Genomic DNA, 14,197 nt, shown 5'->3' on the forward strand with positions numbered 1-14,197 from the left:
CAGATTCTAAATCACCAACCAAAATCATACACAGGCTGCACCTAGGCCTCCCCACTCATATGTAGCAGATGTGCAGCTTCACCTTCATGTGCGTCCTGAACAACTGGAATGGAGCTATCCTAAAAGTCGTTGCCTGTATGTGGGATATGTTCTAATAGCTAGGCTGCTTTGTGTGGCCTCAGTGGGAGAGAAAGGGCCTAGCTTCACAGAGACTTGAAGTGCCAGGGTGGGAGGATACTCAGGAGCCCCTACCCACTTAGCAGAGAAGTAGAGGAGATGGTGGTGGAAGATTGTGGGAGGGGGTCACTGTGAGGGGGCAGTGAGCAGGATGTAAAGTGAATGCATAAAAAATTAAATTAATAAAAATAAGTAGGACTAAAAATTCTTTTTCTAGGGCAATTCTCCTTGTAGTCAAAAGAGAGAGGTGGAAAGAGGGAAGGGAAAGGGTAATTACATTCTTTTAAAGGAGTAAGAATAAGAATTCATCTCCCTTTGACATGGATGTTCTGAGATTTTGCAACAAGTGCTTCTTTTACCACTGTATACCTAGCAACGAGCATAGGTCCTATTATATGGTAGACAGTTAATACATGCATAATGAATAGGTGATATCTATATATAGAGAGATATAGATATATATATAGAGATAGATAGATAGATAGATAGATAGATATCTATATATATAGTTATATCTCTATATATGAATGCATCAATGTCCAAGTGAAAGAGAAGCTTTCCGATGCAGCAATTAGGAAGTAAGTAATTGTTAAATTCCTGGCTCACACAACCCAGACACAGTAATGTCAGCTAACATTTCTTGAACTTTAACTATTGGGAAGGCATTGTTTTAAATCTGCTCCACTATTATGAAAGCTCATTAGTGGCTGAATCAACTAGTGCCTGAATCAACTTCACAGCCTTCATCTGCAGTCTTTAGTATGTCACTCTGTTCTGCAAGCTGTAGAAACCAGAGAAGGAATAAAGAATCAAGGCTCTTCCTGGCACCCTGTTTTGCTGGGTGGGCGTTGTCAGAAAGAACCATACTGACTGCTGAACATTCTTCTAAAACCATAGCATCAGCAGCACCATTGGCCCCAGTTTTCCAGTACCTGTAAAAGTTCTTAGAATTCCTGTGACTGTCTGAAGTTGCTGGCAGCAGTCCCTTACAAATGGCCCCGCTGAAAGCTGTGTAGGCTTCTAGTTTTTTTTTTTTTTTTTTAAATCTTTACCTTTTATTTATTTTTATTGGATATTTTATTTACATTTCAGATGTTATACCCTTACCCCTTCTTCCTCCCCCGCCCAGCCCAGGAACCCCCTATCCTATTTCTCTTCCTCTTGCTTCTATGAGGATGTGCCCCACCCCACCCCACCCCACTCCCACCTCCCCATCATCGAATTCCCCCACACTGGGAGTCCAGCTTTCATGGGACCAAGAATCTCTTCTCCCACCTATGCCCGACAAGGCCATCCTCCCCCTACATATACAGATGGAGTCATGGGTCTCTCCCTATGTGCTCCCAGGCTGGTGGTTTAGACCCTGGGAGCTCTAGTTTTCTTTATTAAATGTCTTCCTGCCTAAAATAACTAGAGTTGTTTGTGTTTACCCAACTGAACTCTGAGTGCTTCAGATAGGCTTTACATTAGTTCCAAAGGTGAGGAGTTCAAATCACAGAGCAGCAAATGGCAGGACTGAATTAACCAAAGCAGATGCCTAGTGCCTGTGCTCTAAGTAGTTCTGCCCCATACCTCTTTAATTATAAAGTCAACTCCAGTCAGGTATCATAATCTTTCCCTTAGGTTTTTTTTTTTTTTTTTTTTTTTTTTTTTTTTTTTTTTTTTTTTACTATTTCAGTGGAAAAATATTGTTTGAAGCCTGTTTTAAATTTGCAGACCTTCTGTACTCTAAATGAAACCGTTTTACTTTCAAATAAACCTCTCTGTCACTTTTGAGGGTGAAGCCAGAAAGCATGACTACTCATCCACCTGGGATGAAGAGTGAGAGTGGGCAGTGTGCAAAGCTTTAGCCTTAGAATCTTTCAAAATCCTGACATTGATTTCATTTCACAACACCCTCCTAAGGATCACGTTCCTATTTAAAACAAATTAACATCAATGTCAAACTTCATAGCCTTTGGGGTGTAAATGGCAAGAAACCAAATGTTGGTTCTGCAAAGCTGAGAGCCTTGTTAACTAGACATTGTGTTTGCCTACGTTTTTAGTCAAAGCTAACATTTCAAGTCAGAGAGGTGAATCTATATGTATTGATCTGGAAGGGCATTCGTGATGTATTGTCAAGCGGTGAAAAACAAGTTTCAGGGCAAATTGATGATATGATTTTATGTTTTAAGAAAAGAAAGAAAAACCATATAAAAATAACACCTACACACAGAATGTTGCATCTAGCAAGGTTCTTGGCCACAACCTTCCTGTTTTATTGATAAGTATATCTGAAGGCCAAAGAGCAAAGCAGCTAGGGTCAAAAAGCTAGTTAGTAGCAGAATCAATTCTGTGCTACCCATCTTCAGACTCTACTGTGTGACTCTCTGTACAAGCTGTACCTGTATCATGCTAATAAGTAGATAATAATTTAGTATGATAGCCAGCAGTTTTGGGTAGGGGATCACTAATGAAAATTGGACACCATTTAAACTCTAAACTGGCATATATATTAGAGAGTAGAAAATTTCTGCCCCCAAAACAGGATCATTAAAGAGTATTTTTCATGTTTCTCCTAAATTCTGTCTATATAAATGTTGTTTTGTTCTGTTTCTTTAATTATTTAGTGCTTTCTCTGACATGTTTCACAATGTTAATTTGAGGTGAATAATAAACTAACAGAGTACTTGATGTACACAATAAGAAACTTGCCACAGTACCTGGCTAAAATCCCAAACTTGACATTTGCTTAATGAAAAAACTGAAGAACAACTGAGAGATTCCTTCAGATTAAGTTCTCTGCCACTGAAATTTTAGTTTTAGAATTTTAGAGACTCAAAGTCTCTATGCTACTTTATAAAAGTTGTTTAACAATTAGAAGACTGAAATTTTATGCTATTTGAGAGAGAGAGAGACAGGGAAGGGAGAGGGAGAGGGAGAGGGAGAGGGGGAGGGGAGGGGGAGGGGGAGGGGAGGGGGAGGGGGAGAGAGAGAGAGAGAGAGAGAGAGAGAGAGAGAGAGAGAGAGAGAGAGAGAGAGAGATTGTAAGTATACACCTGTATGTAAAGGTGTAGACTTAGACTTCAAGGAACAGCTTGTGAAGGCTGGATTTCATCTCTTTTTCTGTGGGTTTCAAGGATGGAACTCAGGTTCCAGACTTGTGCAATGAGCACTTTTACTCAAGCAGCCATTTTCTCAACCCTGTCTGAATTTTGTTTTTCTACAGAAGTCTTGGTACCAATCATCACCAAACACCTAGGAACGACAGTATCTTTAAAAACATGTAAAATATTTTTTAAAAAAGCCTTGATCCAAATATATAATACTGATAGCTAGCAACTGGAAAGGGTGAAAGGGAAGAGGGCTAAAGGGAGGTTAAATATCACAAATGTAAAACACATAGGAGTGGATGCTCTAGTGCTACACAGCACAGTGGGAGTGATTATAGCTTCCAGTAATCCAAAGTGTGGTGACTCCAAATACAAAGTAATGATTAGAAGGATATGTTAATTACCCTGATTTTCAGTACTCATTGTATGAATGTATTGAAATAGCACCCTGGACCACATACACATGTACAGTTATCAAAGACTAAACTTTTCAAAAAGTATTCCAGAAAGTGACAGTTTTATCTATTCAAATTTGATCAGTTCATACTACATACATTGTTGAATTATCACACTATAACTCACAAACATATTAAAATGGTCAATAGACATATTCATAATAAAACCTTATATTAGACAAAATATAAATAAATGTTGCATTTATTCTGAACTTAAACATTTAAAAAGTAATTGAAGTCCTTTGTCAGGTGGTTTATTCATCTTCATTTTGTTCATTTAATGCATAAACACATAAAACAGTGTCTTCCATGACTGATACTCCACATGCAGTAGCAGATAAGGTCGAATTGACCCCTAGTCTGACTATGAGGAAAATACCAAGTACACTTGCTTACTCAGGTCTTGTTTTTGTACCTAGTTGTCTCTGATTCTCTACCAGGCTGCCTGGGATAGTATTTAATTACTTGGAATTGCCAAGAAGAAAAGTGAGATCACCCAGCAGAAATATCCAAATCTTAGACCTATGTATGTTTCCACAAAGTTTCATGGTCTTGGAAAGATCATTGATTGCCAACTTTTTTGGTTATGGAATGCTCCCTTTGAAAAGAATTGTTTGCAGAAAACTTCATCACTATTAGCAGGCTCCCGGCACAACTGAACCCATAGGAGTATGGAAATTAAAGTTTGAAAAATCAATGCATCTTGTCCATCAACAGCAATAGATATTTTTGAGATATGCTAGATTTTTAATGGAGTATTAGCCAGAAATAAATAACAAATTTCTCATTTCTGAAACAACATGGGTGACTTCTAAAGGCAGACTAAGAGAACGTAGTCATGCAAAAACACATGTTGTTTCCTTTTTGTTTGTAGAAGACTTAAGCAGATGAATACTGACATAGGATGAAAGAGAGATCGCTGGTTGCATAAACATTGGAGATATAAGAAAGGATTTACTACAAAAGAATAGAGGAAACATTTAGAGATGATGAAATTGTGGGATGTATTAATTGTAGTATTTATTCCTCAGGGTTCTAAAAAATCTCATAGAATTACACACTGTAATTGGAAAAAAATTATTGTCCATAAATTTTTTCACAATAAAGCTGATTAAAATCATTACATAAATCATCTTTAAGGCTCTTAGAGCTCAAGCATAGTCAACTACATCTTGTTTTAAATACTGGATGTTCTATTTACAGCCATTGTAGCTATCTTAACCTTAATCACTTAACTCTGTGAACCCCTGTTTCCTCATTCTTAATATGGGCTGGAAATACCAATGCCTTGTTGTGAGAGTTCTGCATGATAATAAATAGTGACAGAGCTGAATTCAGTGTCTGGCTCATAGTAAGTATTCAATACATGCAAGCTGCAGTTCTATCATTTCAAATACATTCAGAAGCCTAGCCAAAAAAAAAAAAAAAAAAAAAAAAAAAAAAAAAAAAAAAAAAAGGTTAGAGGTCAACAGGCTCTGAATTATAATTTTGATTCTACTACTAAATATGCAAGACTTTGGACAAATTCCTTTATTTTGCCTGGTTCTCCATTTTTCATCATTAGTATGAGGGATGTGACATTGTTCTTACCACATCATAAAGATATTAGGAATGTAAATACAACTAATAGATGACAGAGAATTTTAGAAAAGCACAATGAAAATATAAAAACTCTATACAGGTTTAGGAAAGGATCATGACACATTTTTTCATAATTCTAAGGTTAAGTAGAACAAGAAAACTGTGCTACCACTCAATAAAGTGATAGTGTTTCTGGCATTTCTTTTCTTATCTTTTATATGCATTGGGAGGTCCGTTTTCTGGTTCAGTTGTGTCTTGCTTGTACCAGTCAGATAGGAGAATCTCTGCTCGGATCCTTTCTGCTCATAAGGAAAAGATTTCGATTTAGTCCATTTTCTAGAATATGAATGAACCAACGAATGCCTAGCCAATATTAGTTAGAGCAAAAGTAACATATTTCAATGTTAATTCACATCTCAGTGGTGGATAAAAGTTTGAGGAGGAAATGTTTGCTGAAGATTATCCTATATCAATTATCTGCACTTCTAAAGGTAGTCATATTCCTTTCTACAAATCCCCCCACCAGTAAGTACATAAGTCAGTGTTATTTTACAAGTTTAGAAGCAAAGGAAGATTGTGCTACATTTTCTGCCCTATCTTTCTTTACCACACCTTCCCTATTTTTGAATGTGTCTATCAGGGGAATCAGTATGGGTATCAGAGCACCATAAAACAGTGAGATAAACTTGTGCTGGTCAGAGGAAGACAGGTGGCTGGAAGTATAAGAGTTTTTGTATGGTGCATCATAAGGATTCTTTACCACCATGAGATGGAAGCTCAAGTGCTAGAGGCCTTCCTAATTTAAGTGAACCCTTAGAATAGCAGTAGCTACAGCTTGTACCCTGGAAAGCAGGACAAGCACAAAGTGGGCAATGAGGACTCATTGTACCCAGTATCAGAACAGACCAGCTGAATAAAGAAGAGGATCACACAGGTAAATTGGTTGGTGGCATTAGTTCCATAAAAGTGAAAGCTCAGGGGTAAGATGATTTCGATAGTGAGTACAAATGATAACCACTGAGAAACAGCAACTATCCAGACACATGAATAGCACATTTATGAATAGTACATGTGATTAGCCACAAGGGGAAATAGGAGGCAATCTTCTACAGTTAGGAACATTCATTTTAGCCAAGTATCATGGGACAAACCAAGTTACAAAGAAGTAGACTGGAGAGTGGAGATAAAGATCCAAATGGAAAAGATGATGATCTCATCCCTAGCATTACATCAAGGTAACTAATAGTGTCAATGTGAAAAACACACCTCTCCACTCGGGATACTTTTAGATACCAATAAGGAGAAATTCAACACTACTGTTGCATTATCCATGCTCATTCTTCTCTCTTGCCACTATTCACAGAATGGGTGCTCACAGAGATGTCAAGTTCCATCTGAAGAATGGGAATACAGGTGGAAAAGGTGAAAACAGTGGGAAGAATTAGGATGTGTAGGATTTGCATCTTTTCTTTGTTCAGAGAAGAGAGAACACAGGTGATATATCTATATGAAAAATAGATGCAAGATTTAAATTTTTTAGCATTATTCCAGGAAAAAAAAAAGAAAGTATACTGATTGGGGAAAAACATATATTAAAAATCCTCCAGTACTCCCCTGAAAGCAAACACAACAGCTATAAAATGCACTCCATACCCTGCCCTGGATTTCTCGTCCTATAATTCTGCCTGCTTTCTTGGGGGCCAGTTGGTACCAGGGACCCCAGGTAAGAAGTCCCTTTCTCCCTCCAAGCCCCTGCCCAGCAAATGACCTGAAAGCATACCCAACAGCAGTAAACTGTACCCCAAACCCAGCACTGAATTTTATGTCCCACAACTGCCTGCTTTCCTGGAGGTGTGCAGGCACCAGGGACAACCAGGTAAGACCCTGCCCCAAGACATGGCCTGCCATGTCCCCTTAAAATACATCCAGCATCCTTAAACTGCATGCCATCCCCAGGACTCTGTTTCCCAGCCTACAACTCAGACTGATTTCATGGACTCCCACATTTACCAGGGACCTCTGGCCATGCTGGTACTAAGGACCCTATAGGCAAGGTTAATAATACCCAAATTCACAGAGGCCATGTAGACCACAAAACCCCAGGGAAGTCACCGTACTAGACATGAAGACTCACTAGTCACCTGAAATACAGGCCACTGCAGAGCAGAAGACATAGAGAAAAATAAAACCAAAAGAAAAATATCCACAAAACACACATACAACAAAGGTAAAGTCAGGAATCAGCATTTAAACCTTTAGTAACCATAAAATCCAGATGACTAAAGACTAGAGTATGATCAAATAGGTTTCATCCCAGAGATGCAGGGATGGTTTCACATATGAAAATGTATCAATATAATGCATGATATAAACAAACTGAAAGAAAAAAAATCACATTACCATTACATTAGATGTTGACAAAGCCTTTGACAAAATCCAAAAGGCCCTCATTAGATCAATGATACAAGTTGCATATCTAAACATGGTAAAGGAAATATACATCAGGCAGATAGCCAACATCAAATCAAACAGAGAGAAACTTAAAGCAATACCACTAAAATCAGAAATAAGACAAGGCTGTTAACTCCTCCATATCTATGCAATATACTACTTGTAGGTCTAGCTAGAGCGATAAGACAACTAAAGGAAAATCAGAGGGTACAAATTGGAAAGGAAGAAGACAAAGTATAGCTATTCACAGATGATATGATAGTATACATAAATGACCCCCAAAGTTCTACCAGAGAACTCCTACACCTGATGAACACCTTCAACTAAGTGGCTGAATAAAAAATCAACTAAAAAAATCAATTGCCCTCCTCTTGTACAAAAGATAAGTGGGCTGAGAAAGAAGTTAGGGAGACAACACCCTTAATAATACCACAAACAGTATAAAATATCTTGCTACAACTCTAACCAAGCAAGTGACAGACCAACATGAAAAGAACATCAAGCTTTTGAAGAAAGAAATTGAAGAAGGTATCAGAAGATGAAAATATCTCCCATGCTCATAGATCAGTAGGATTAACATAGTAAAAATGGCCAGCCTACCAAAAGAAATATACAGATTCAGTGCAATTCCCACCAAACTTCCTACACAATACTTTACAGAAGAACAATTATCAACTTCATCTGGAAAAACAAAAACCTAAGAAACTAAAACAATCCTGTTCAATAAAGAAATTCTGGAGGCATCACTATCCCTGATTTCAGACTGTATTATAGAACAATACTAATAAAAACTACATGGTATCATTATAAAACTAGACAGAACAATGGAATTTCATTCAAGACCCAGAAGTAACCCCACACACCTATAGATAATTTATTTTTAACAAAGAAGCTAAAGTTATACAATGGAAAACAGAGCACATCTTAAACAAATGACACTGGACTAACTGAATGTTTGCCTTTAGAAGATTACAAATAGATCCATATCTGTCATCCTTCACAAAACTTAAGTCCAAGTACATCAAAGACCTCAGCATAAAATTAATACACTAAATCTGATAATAGAAAAGACTTCCAATGACAAGACCAAGATCTTAAACCCACAAACTTTCCTGCCTATAAGAAATGCAGGAATAAAAATGGAACAGAAATTGAGGAGATGGCTAACCAAGGATTGGCTCAGCTTGAGACCCATGCCATGAGAGGGAGCCCACACCTGACAAAACTAATGATATTCTATATTTGCAGACGGGTGCCTAGCCTAACTGCCATCTGAGAGGCTTTACCCAGCAACTGATAAAAACAGATGCAGAGACCCACAGTCAAATGTTAGGAGGAGCTTGAGGTGCCATGTGTAAGAGGGGAAGGAGGATTGGAAAAAACAGAGAGGTCAAGAAAACATAGGGGCCTACAGAGACTGAACAGCTCTACAGAGACGATGCATATGATGGACCTAGACCCTTGGCACATATCTGTCTTTATGTGGGGCTCCTAAAATCAGGGGCAGGAGTTCTCTGTTGCCTGCCTTTGGATCCCTTTCCCCTAACTGGGCTTCCTTGTCACAATGGAGAAGATGTGCCTAGTCCTAATGCAACTTAATATCCATGGGAAGCCTCCTCTTTCTGAGGAGAAAAGGAAAAATTGGAAGTGAGAGGGACTGGAAGGAGAGAAGGGAGAGGAAAGTATGACCTGGAAATAAAGTTAATTAATTTTTTAAAATTAAAAACTAAACCCCAGTCCCCTTCCATCAGATGTTCTCTCAGATAATGTTTATCCAACTGAGAAGAGCATAAAAGAAGGCCATCTTCCCAGTTTACTCACATGTTCTTCAATTTTCCAAACAAATTTGATGCATGGATATAGTTGAATGAGAGTCGTCATGAATTACCATTCTTCACCCAAAGAGGACCTTTTGGTGAATGAGATGTTTTAGGTACAGCTTTGCCTGTTCCTGTAGCTCTATCTCACTCATAAGCATGCACATTTCTATTATCATGCAGTGGGAGAATCTAGTACATAATAAAGTTGATGCAAAGAATCTATTGTATTGCTAGACGCTCAACCTAGAACTGACCTTAATACAGGTATGTAATCAAAATGGTATAAAAGCATAAAGTAAGAGGAAGATATGGGATAGAGGGTTCTAGGGAGGGAAAATAGGGAAAGGGGATGACATCTGTATTGTAAATAAATAAAATATCCAATAAAAATAAATAAATAATTTATAAAAGTTAATGCAAAGGATTTCTTTTGATCTTAGCACATTGAGGTACTTGAGACTCCTCCATTAATATTCTTGGTCATTTCTGTCTTCTCTTGTGTTTCCTATTCTATGAGTGTTCAGGAACAGTTAGGTATCTGAGAATCTAATGTGATCCTTCTAGAAATGCGGATGGTAAGAAGAGTGGTAGAAAAGCTGCTAAAATTGACTTTTTTTCTCCCAACTTCACTGTTCTTCTTTCCTCTTGCTTTGTTTTTCTCATATTACTATCCAGTATCTGAAATTAGAGCAATTATTTGATTATTATTTGTTGTCCAATTAAATATAAATTGACTGAAGAGAGGAATCCTGGGTATCAAACAGATATCGGGTGAATGTGGCAAGTCACAAACATTTAGGAGCATTATCATGAACCTGCCTATGCCCCTTTACATCAGCATTATCAGCCTTTGTTCCCTAACAGTGTCATTATAACCCCTAAAATTGGTCAGGAGCATATTCATTTGTTTCCTTTTTGCTGAATTTACATAATTCAATTGCATTGTAAATCACATCATTATAGTTCCTCTGTGATTTTTTTAAAAAAATATTTAATTTGGATGCTTTCATATATATACACTGAGCATCTATTTCCCCCTCATATTTATTCAGCTATGACATACATACAAAAATGTATACACATTAATGCAAACACATTCATAAAAGTAAGATATACATACACCAATCAATGAGACAGTCACCAATGAAAATGCCATGAGGTCTTGAGATGTACATGTATAAGGTTCTGTGGTGTAGAGGTCTGGTCTGTTGCTATGTATTGTAATGCTAAATACTGGCTCCCAAGCTCTGGTTCCCTCAGAGACACAGGAATTCTCGTGTACACCAAGTGATGTTTCAGAATCTCGCTCCTTAATTTAAAACTATCCATTAAATAAAGATGCCTAGAGTCTATAGCTGGGCACAAGAGAGGTAGGTGGAGCTTTGGTTCCCAAAGGCTTGGGGTCTGAGGAGGAACCACAATGGAAGGGGGAGACACCATGGGGAAAAGATTCTAAGAACTGGCCTTGAGGGCTGGCTAGTGGAAGTAAGAGCAGCCCAGGTGGAACATGGCAAGTCAATCCTGGGCTTATTGGCAGAGAAATAAACATAATAGAATAGGAGGTAGATATCTGCCCAGCTCTAGTGCTATCTAAGGCTTATTATAAATATAAAAGTTTTTGTATGTTTTATCTGGGAACTGAATTATCAAAGATGGATGGAGAAACATTCAAGTAAATGGGGGTGTAGATGTATAAGGTTCTGTGGCCCATCCTCATGACTGAAAGACATTATTTAAGTATCACCACTACCTCAAAGAATGTTTTCTTCAATTTTCATTTATGAACAAAAATTAACAAAATTCTATATTATGAACAAGTGTTTAAGCATATTGTTGCTTAACATCCATTCCCATTTGAACTTAATTCAGCATTTCTTACTATGGTGCTCCTCACTTCTCAAATATTAGTTCCTGGTACCACCTTCATGCTCTTTTTGCTCCAGTCACATTTTTTTCATTGTGAAACAATTGCTGCTCTATACTTTGTCGCTACCTATGTCCGACCAGCGGAATAAGGCAAAGGCAACCGTGTTCTACTTCAAGCGGTTTATTCAGTTATCCCTGTACAGCGAGCTTCTTCTCTCTCTCTTCTCCTTCTTCTTTTTCTGTTTTCTTCCCTCTCTTTTTTCTCTCTTCTTTTCCCCGTGCATCCCATTATAAGCATTGCCTTAATCCTATCAGCAGCTGCCATGAAGTCACTGGTGATTGGCCATTCTCAATGATGCGAGGTGGGGTGATCAGGTAACCACACCTCTCAGCGCATACAACTCCATATATAGAGTTGTCTTGTCTCTCAAGCAATGCTTATGCCAAGCGCCACCTTGTAATGGCGAGAGCGAAGCCCCTTCCCACAATACTTGTCAAACCCAGCATCCTAGTATGAATTTCTTTCTCACTCTTTACTCAAAAAGCATTTTGGGGGGGGGAAGATGATCCCTTCTTGGGTCACCCTGTAAGGAAAGTCATCTCTATACCCTGAGGTTGTAAAACCCCACTTTCTGAATTACTTTCTTTGCATAATTGCCTCTAGCATGCTACATATCCTATGTATCCATTATGTTTATTGATTGTTTCTCTCAGCTAGAATATATTCTCAATAAGTTTGGGGGTTTATTTTCTCTTTTGTTTATTATTGTATGCCTCAAGGATATCATAATTCCTGATACAAGTTAAACAGCCAATCATTATTTGCTGCATAAATGTGCAAACTAAGCTTTTTAGCTACTTCATATCTAAAGAAAATCTTTTTATTGGATATTTTATTTATTTACATTTTAAATATTATCCCCTTTCCAGTTTTCCCTCCAGAAGCTCCCACCCCATCCTCCCTCCCCCTGCTTCTATGAGGGAGCTTTACTACCCACCCATCCATTCCCACCTCCCTGCCCTTGCATTTCCCTACACTGGTGCATTGAGCCTTCCCAGGATCAGTGGCCTCTCCTCCCATTGATGCCCCAAGAAGCCATCCTCTGCTACATATGCAGCTGCAGCCATGGAGTCCCTCCATGTGTACTCTTTGGTTGATGGTTTAGTTCTTGGGAGTTCTGGTGGGTCTGGTTAGTTGATATTGTTATTCTTCCAATGGGTTGCAAACCCCTTCAGCTCCTTCAGTCCTTTCTCTAACTCCTCCATCGGGGACCCCGTGCTCAGTCCAGTAGTTGGCTGTGAGCATCCACCTCTGTATTTGTCAGGCTCTGGCAGTGCCTCTCAGGAGACAGCTATATCAGGTTCCCCTCAGCAAGCTCTTCTTGGCATCAGCAATTGTGTCTAGGTTTGGTGTCTGTATATGGGATAGATCCTCAAGTGGATCTGGAAAAGGCAGTCTCTGGATGGCCTTTTCTCCACTCCCTGCTCCACACTTTGCCTCCATATTTCCTCCCTTGAGTATTTTGTTCCCCATTCTAAGAAGGACTGTAGCATCCACACTTTGGTCTTCTTCTTGAGCTTCATGTGGTCTGTGAATTGTATCTTGAGTATTCTGAGCTTTTGAGCTAATACTCACTTATCAGTGAGTGCATACCATGCATGTTCTTTTGTGACTGGGTTACCTCACTCAGTCACATTAATATTTTCTAATTCTATCCAGTTGCCTAAGAATTTCTCAAATTTATTGTTTTTAATAGCTGAATAATACTCCATTGTGTAAATGTACCACATTTTCTGTATCCATTCCTCTGTTGAAAGACATCTGGGTTCTTTCCAGCTTCTGGTTATTATAAATAAGGCTGCTATGAACATAGTATAGCATGTGTCCTTGTTATATGTTGGAGCATCTTTTGGGTATATGCCCGGGAGTGGTATAGCTGGGTCCGCAGGTAATACTATGTCCAATTTTCTGCAAAACTGCCAGACTGAAGGAAATTTTTTTTATTATTTATTAATTTCTTTAAAAAAGATATTTTGTGGTCAAACATTCCTTAATGATTGTGTTTCTCTTCATGAGAAAAATTATGTTCCCTTCTTCCCTCTCCTGTCCTGTACTCCCTCCTTTCTCTCCTTCTTTTTTATATGCCTCAATCTAATGTGGAACTTCCTGTGTCTCAGGTTTGCCTGGATCTGGAAAGCCTCCTGCTTTAATTAGAGTCCTGGGTTCTAGGGTTAAAGTGCCACCATTCAATAGGCTTTCTTATGTCCTCCTGGTATCTTACCTGAAGCTTTTGTAGTGTTCTGGCAATATCACTTGACTTAAAATTTTATTTGCAATAGGCTTAAACCAAATGATCTCTCTGAGTTATTCTATGTCAAACAAACTATACAGGATCTTCTGGTTTCAGGTGAAATAAGGATGATGGAACCACACTTCAGGATAAAGGACTCTTACATTTCCCTCCTTTCTTGGAGAGGTTAGAAGTTAGAGTAGTGGTTGCCAATGGTTAGAGATGTTCTACACATCACTGAATCAGGAACTTACTTGTACTTAGCATTCTCTAGTGAGAAGATTTAACAATTCCATCCTGTACCCTGACCTTCCAACAAAAATGTACCCATGTTTCAATACATAACTTGACCAGCCTTTCAGACGGTCTATACACATAAAAATGGCAAGCCTATAGATGCAGAAGCTTTTTTGTCACTTATGAAGATGCAAATGAATAGAAAAGGTAAAGGTCAGTGACTTGTT

This window comes from Arvicanthis niloticus, chromosome X, assembly GCF_011762505.2.
Source record: "Arvicanthis niloticus isolate mArvNil1 chromosome X, mArvNil1.pat.X, whole genome shotgun sequence".
NCBI classification, from domain to species: Eukaryota; Metazoa; Chordata; class Mammalia; order Rodentia; family Muridae; genus Arvicanthis; species Arvicanthis niloticus.